Source organism: Oncorhynchus nerka, linkage group LG22 (assembly GCF_034236695.1).
Source record: "Oncorhynchus nerka isolate Pitt River linkage group LG22, Oner_Uvic_2.0, whole genome shotgun sequence".
NCBI lineage: Eukaryota > Metazoa > Chordata > Actinopteri > Salmoniformes > Salmonidae > Oncorhynchus > Oncorhynchus nerka.
Genome location: NC_088417.1, coordinates 52506088 through 52514306, shown reverse-complemented (window position 1 = coordinate 52514306; position 8219 = coordinate 52506088).

Sequence of the window (8219 nt, the reverse complement as noted above, 5' to 3'; positions counted from 1 at the left end):
CATAGAGGTAGAAAGAGGACTCATCTTTGTATCTCTATTAATAGAGTCTCAGACAGTATGGGCAACACCATTGGAGGCACTCTCCATGTTGACGTGGTAAATGTTCTTCTTCACGATTGACTGATCCCTACAGATGACCCGGTTCCACATGACTCCAACAGGGTCACCGGGAGGGCTCAGCCAACGAAGTTGGAAGTCCCACACAGGTGACGACGTTAAAATGGTGGAAGCACTAAATGGTGCTGGCCATGTTAATACGGCCTTTTAGACAAAGGCCTCTATCATTCTCTATGGGGAGGACCTTGCTCTGGCACACTGGCATGTCGGGACATGTAGTTCCACATTTCCTATGGCGCTATGGGCAATCGAGGCGAAAATACAGGGACAATGCAAAATGTAGTTAAGAAAAATGTATTTTGTCTCACGGTCATATACCAGTTTTTTATGCAATAATGGTCTGAGCCCAAAACTCAGACATCTTACAAATGAACCATACAAGATAGGCCTAATCCATCAGTGTCCATCATGTCCAAAAACACAAACAGTCATCTCTAGGACATTATAGCCAGTCCACTGTCCAAAGACCGGTTGGTTTTTCATTATCAAAACCAATGCATATGCAACTATGGGGCAATACAGATTGGGTTGGACTAGAATGTTGATATGTAGGGTACTATGGGGCGAGACGCCCCCTGGGGTAAGACAACCCCCACGGCTGCTACTAGTCTTGAACAACTACAAATATAATACAACATTTTTTAAGTAATTCCATCAAAACAATTTTGAGGTAAATTTCTGTACTTTTTTTTTGTGATTTAGAAAAAGTCGTAGATATAATCCAATGAAGATAGATCCTTTTTTTAATACCGTACCAGTCAAACGTTTGGACTCACCTACTCATTCAAAGGTTTTTCTTTATTTTTAAATTTTTTTACATTGTAGAATAATAATGAAGACATCAAAACGATGAAATAACATACGGAATTATGTAGAAACCAAAAAGGTTTATACAAATATATATAAATAAATTATATTTTAGATTCTTCAAAGTAGTCACCCTTTCCCTTGATGACAGCTTTACACACTCTTGGCATTCTCTCAACCAGCTTCATGAGGTAGTCGCCTGGAATGTGTTTCCAATAGTCTTGAAGGATTTCCCACATATGCTGAGCACTTGTTGGCACTCCATCACTCATTCTTGGTCAAATAGCCCTTACACAACTTGGAGGTATGTTTGGGGTAATTTTCCTGTTCAAAAACAAATGATAGTCCCACTAAGCGCAAACCAGATGGGATGGCGTATCACTGCAGAATGCTGTGGTAGCCATGCTGGTTGTGTGTGCCTTGAATTCTAAATAAATCACTGACAGGGTCACCAGCAAAGCACACCCACACAATCACATCTCCTCCTCCATGCTTCACAGTGGGAACAACACATGCAGAGATCATCCGTTCATCTACTTTGCGTCTCAGAAAGACATGCCGATTGGAACCAAAAATCTAAAATTTGGACTCATCAGACCAAAGGACAGATTCCAATCGGTCTAATGTCCATTGCTCATGTTTCCTGGCCCAAGCAAGTCTCTTCTTATTTGTGTGCTTTAGTAGTGGTTTCTTTGAAACAATTCGATCATGAAAGACTGATTCATGCAGTCCCCTCTGAACAGTTGATGTTGAGATGTGTCTGTTACTTGAAGTCTGTGAAGCATTTATCTGGACTGCAATTTCTGAGGCTGATAACTCTAATGAACTTATCCTCTGCAGCCGAGGTAACTCTGGGTCTTCCTTTCCTGTGGCGGTCCTCATGAGAGCCAGTTTCATCATAGCGCTTGATGTTTTTTTGCGACTGCACTCACTTGAAGAAACTTTCAAAGTTCTTGACATTTTCTGGATTGACTGATCTTTTTCTCTTAAATTAATGATGGACTGTCGTTTCTTATTGCTTATTTGAAATGTTCTTGCCACAATATGGACTTGGTCTTTAACGAAATAGGGCTATCTTCTGTATAAAAACCCTACCTTGTCACAACTGATTGGCTCAAACGCATTAAGAAGAAATTCCACAAATTAACTTTTAACAAGGCACCTGTTAATTGAAAAGTTATTTAATAGTCTTGATGCCTTCACTATTATTATACAATGTAGATAATAGTAAAAAATAAAGAAAAACCCTGGAATGAGTAGGTACTGTACATGCAGGGAAGCCTTAAGATAAATCATCTACTTGTTTAGAGAGAACAATGTTGATTGTTTTTGAGTAAAGTAGTAATATGTTAGGTTAGGATGTATGGTTAGTATGTGGTTAGTATGTTGGGGATGCCCCCCCCTACATGTCCCTATACGGTTGATCATTTGTTTCTAGCTGTAATTTAAGCTCTGGCTAGCCAAGTTAGCAAACTAGCAACCTAGCTAGAAGAGGTGAAATAAATGCTAGTCAGGAAAATATGTCCGCTAGCATAGCTAGCTAACCCCCAGTTAGCAAGGTTGGGATTGGGGTTAGGGGTCAGAGTTAGAATAAGGGCCATGGTTAGGATTAGAATAGAGTTTAGGGTCAAAATAGGAGTTAAGGTTAGATTAGGGGTCAATTCTCCACTGTTCCTAAGATACTTACATTTTTAGATGAGAGTTTACAAGAAAATATATGATTGTGGTGACTATGGCGAAGATGCTCTTCGTTGTGCCATGAATGCTATGGAAAATGGGAAGGGCATAAAGGAAGATGCCCATGCTTTTAATGTACCACCCAAAACCCTGAGGCACCACCGAGACAAGCAGTCATATTCAAAAAGTCATATGAGTCATATGCAAAAAATGGAAAGAGCCCTTTTCAGACTTACATCATGGGATGTCTGAAAACTTGCCTTTGACCTGGAGGAGAGGACAGGAATCCAAAACACATTCAATAAAGAAAGGCGGATAGCAGGCATGGTTTTAATGTCTTGTGAAGCGGCACCCAGGATTATCCATCAGTATCCCATCAGCAGCAGTCTGGCTCGAGCTGTTGGCTTCACCCCAGCCATGACCTCTACCCCTGCCACAACCTTCACCACAAACACCCTAAAAGAAGGGGATACAGAATGCTTATTCTGTAACGAGCTCTTCTCTGTTACCGGTGTGGACTGGATATGGTGTGATCAGTGTCAGAGGTGGGATCACAAGCTATGCTCAAATTTAACTGGGGTGGGATTAATTTGCAACCTCTGTGTCAATAAAAAAATTGTATCCCGGTAGCTGGGAAAAATGACCCTTTCCTAAAAAATACATTTGTTTAAATACTACAAATCTGTTAACTGTAGCCATTTATTTTCCTTTATAGTTTGTTACCCTAAGCATGGCCATCATCCACCTACAATCTTTATTTGCTATTTTTGTGTCAGCAATAAGGGAGGGGGGCATCTTACCCCATGTTACCCTAAACAATATTTTGTCTTCAATGTTTATTGAAAACATAAATACATTTGCACAATGAGCACTTGTTCTGTCAAGTACATCATTACAGTTGTTGGTTAGCTAGCTAGCATATTTGAGCCATATTAGCATTGACATGAAATCATTCAAAAATAAAACCTCATCGCAGTGCTAAAGGCTCTACTACAGATCCGGGTTCATTCCCGGGCGTTTTCCCTCCAGTGTTCGAAAGAATCACATCCGCCGTAGGCAATTTCATTCTTAAATAGGATTGATACGGCCTCCCGAGTGCTGCAGCGGACTAAGGCACTGGTTCATTCCCGGGCTGTGCCACAACCGGCCGTGGCCGTGAGTCCCATAGGACGATGCACAATTGGCCCAGCTTCGTCCGGGTTAGGGGAGAGGTTGGCCGGGCGGGCTTTACTTGGCTCATCGCGCCCTAGCGACTCCTTGTGGTGGGCCGGGTGCCTGCATGCTGACATCGGTTGCCAGTAGGCTGACACCTGTTGCCAGTTGAACAGTGTTTCCTTAGATACATTGGTGCGGCTGGCTTCCGTGTTAAGCTGGCAGGTGTTAAGGAGTGCGGTTAATCGGGTCATGTTTCGGAGGATGCATGACTCCACCTTCGCCTCTCCCGAGCCTGTTGGGGTGTTGCAGCAATGAGACAAGATCGAAAAAGGGGGGTAAAATAAAAAAATTATAAAAACAAGACATGGTATCAAGAACAAGATTCAACTAGCTCAATTGAACCACTTATGATTTCCCACATGGCAGTTTGTCATTGTTGCAAGCCATTTGGCCATCCAGAAGCACAACTCATGGAATTCTGCCCCACTGAAACATGCGCATTGTTTTCGTGATGTTGTCAGCTAACCCATCTCTATACACACACAGGTTTTGTTCCTATACAAATAGGCCAACTTATAAAGTTTGAAGGGGGTTGTGTTGAAAGAATGAAGACTAATTTCCAGAAAATATACAATTAAGATGGGCATTAATTTGGGACCATGTCTTTGTTCACTTAGCCCCATATTCCCTCAGTTCAATCTTCTAAACCAGGGATCGGCAACCCAAATGAGTGGAAGAGACACTTTTCTAATTCTCTCAATATCTAGTATTTTCTGGGCTGCAAAAATATTTGATAACAACTATTTCACAGTGTATATTTTTCACAACCTTGTTGTATGCAGGTCTTTTGGAGAGTTGATTCACTGTTGCATGATTTAATAAATAAGGGCCATCAATAACATATCAGATGCATGTTTATTGTAACATAATTTTTCAATAAACGTGGTGGTCAGGCCATATATAATAAATCTATGTCATTACCTCAAATACACATTTACAGTCACTGTGACCTTGACCTTCTGCAAAGTACATATTCTTTAGACATTTTTAGTCAGTTCAATGGCTTTGCTTATTTGTGCCAAATATGATCGAAATAGCTTCTGTAAATGGCGAGATAAATAACCACTTATTCAACTCAGAAATTTGTCACGGTCATAGTAATTTAACATATTCAGTAGATCCCATATACAGTACACCCTTACACACTGTACTGTATGTAGATAAAAAAAAATAAGCGGCATTTTCTACCTTGTAACAATAAGCATTTGTGCCATTCAGCGAGTACTGAGGAGCCATAGGGTTGAGGGAACATAGGGCTGAGGAACATAGACAAAGAAAAGGACTCAGGCTAGGATGTAAGTTAGGTTCAGGACTGTTGCTGCCACCATGGCGCACCTTCCAGAATGCAAATTAAGAGATGGAGCAGGAATCCAGGTTTAGGGGGTATTACACAAACACTTGAATAAACAGAGGGACATTGTGGGAAGGGTTTGGGATGGAGGTTTTGTAGGGCCTTTAAGGCCGGTGGGAAGGTTATAATGGATGTGTTAGGAGTTGTGGCTTGTAAGGCCTTGGAGATAGGATTGGATGTGGGTGACATGGATGTAGTGGTTTGGAAGGGAGATACAAAAGGCAAACATTAGGAGCACATAACGTAAAGATACAGACATGACAATAGTGCCAGGTGACTATGGGGAATAGTCATCCAACTGAGGAGACTGCCAGGATAAACATAACAAAGTAGCAAATAGCATGATCAAACTGAGGACATGGAGGTAAAGGGATGTAATGTACACTGAACAAAAATATAAATGCAACATGTAAAGTTTTGGTCCCATGTTTCATGAGTTTAAATAAAAGAACTGAGAAATGTGTTTACGTCCCTGTTAGTGAGGATTTCTCCTTTGCCAAGATAATCCATCCGCTTGACAGGTGTGGCATTATGTCCAACTGGCCTCACAACCGCAGACCATGTGTATGGCGTCATGTGGGCGAGCGGTTTGCTGATGTCAACATTGTCAAGAGATTCCCATGGTGGTGGTGTGGTTATGGTATGGGCAAGCATAAGCTGTGGACAATGAACACAATTGCATTTTACTGAAGGGAATCTGAATGCACAGAAATACTATGACGAGATCCTGAGGACAATTGTGAGGCCCATTTGTTTTTAAAGGTACTTGTGACCAACAGGTACATCTGTTATCAGTCTCGAAATCCATAGTTTAGGGCCTAATGAATTTCAATTTACTGATTTTCTCATACGAACTGTAATTCAGTAAAATCGTTCAATTTTTTCTGTTCAGTATATTTAGGACTTACATTTCTACAAACAATAGACTAAAACAGGGCACTTCATCATATCATGCACAATGAAAGGATAGGGCCTCCCCATGGCCTCACCAAGCATCAACTGAATTGGTAGGTAGGAACTAGGAAGGAGAATGCAGCTTAGGGGGACTTTTCACAAAAATACCCTCGGCTGCAATGTAAACTTGTGAACTAGTCACGTCTTGACCCCCTCTAAGCATAGTAGTGTAAATATAATTGCCTCATTGTGCCAACACTAACAGCAAAAATTTAGACTTGTTGTTATTAAGTCTTTACCTGACATTGTAGAAACAGTCTGTTAAATAACGTTTTTGTTGTTGTTGCTTTACTGCACTGAGCCACCAAGGTCCAGGCAAGAATAAACTCCCCAGGGAATTAGCAACGTTTTCAGTCGCAATTAAATAACTTTAATACAGCTAGCGTAAGCCTATAGGAGCTCCTAGCTATGGTTAGGATAAATGTCAGCATTCAGCTACAACCAGCACATTTATGTGAGAATGCAGAAATTATTTTATTTAGCTAGCTTGTTAGCGTTACCTAGCTGTGTAGCCTATATTAAATGAATGACACTGTGCGATAACATTACTGTACTTTTATATTCGTATGGGCGGGGTAAACGTTAATTATTAATATGCTAATGCTACTTGATCATGAATCACGTTGTTAGCTCTAGCAGAAGTTATCTGTGTATTGTCAGCTAATTTAATGTGTATGACAAGAAAATAAACCCTTTGTCTGCCCATGCTTGTGGATTGTTGCATTATTCAAGAGTGAATATGGTTTGGTTGCATTATTCAATACTGTTGTTTTAGAAGAAGAATTGCTTGGATTGTTAAATAGTTACTTACTGGCTAGTGGTTATCAAATTTCATTGGTCACTTACACATGGTTAGCAGATGTTGTTGTGAGTGTAGTGAAATGCTTATGCTTCTAGATCCGACAGTGCAGCAGTATCTGACAGGTTATATCTAAAAATTCCACAACAAAACCTAATATAACAAATTCCACAACAAAATCTAATACACACAATCTAGTAAAGGAATGGGATAAGAATATAAAAATATAAAATATATGAGCAGTGACAGATCGGCTAAGATGCAATATATAGTATAGAATAGATAGTGTAGGATACAGTATATCAGAGGTGTAGACTCGAGTCACAAATATGATGACTTGAACTTGAGCCTCATGACTCGACCTGACTTGATTCCCTCCCCAAGCCCAAATATAAAAAATGATGCTATTAAAAAAAAGTGTGCAGCGCATATAAACTCTTAATTTAACGGATTACAGTTTGAATCGGACAGCAGCCAATCAAATTGAGCCAGCTGAGAAACAGTTGTGCGTGGCAGTGCAGAGGAACGTCGGCGGGTGAATTCAGATGGAGCTCTTGGAAAGATGATACCCCAAATGATTATTTTCGGATATAAAGACAATGTCGTATCAACAAAAAACGGATTGTAACTTGCAAAACATGCGGGAAGAAAATTACAGACGAAGGGGCAACAATTTCCAACTTTGTTCGACATTTGAAGCTGCACAAAGAATGGTAAGTTGTGGCTAATATAGCCGACAGCTATATATTTTTATTACTTTACTAATGTATCATGTAGGCTAGCGTAACATTAAATCAATGAGCCTCCACACAGTCAGTCAGTGCAGGAACGTGATCATTGCACCCAAGATTGAGCTACAACTGGCTAGGCAGTTGGTAGCCTAAATCTTGCCTGATGATCCTAAAACAAGGTTGGGCGATTCTGTACAAGCCTATATCGCCCGATTGTGCCCCATAGCGATCCTCGATAGTCGATCACTATTGGGGGTGTTTCTCATGGCTACCCATGTATTTCCATGGAAATATAACATATATGAGTCCTCTATACATCTCGATGATTTGACCTTACTACCTACTAGACAGTGGTTTAACTGGGATTTTTTTAAAGTGGTGGCTCTGTGCCCCTAAACTAGATTTTCTATCATTTCTTTTTGACAGAAATCTGAAAGACAAAATAGAAGGTACAAATGTAAGTTATTCATGGTATTTTATGTGCAAAAGGAATCTCAATCATAATAACCATTGATGTGTGGAATTCCTCAGGACAGGTTCCATTGTGCTTTGTGAAGAGCAACATTCA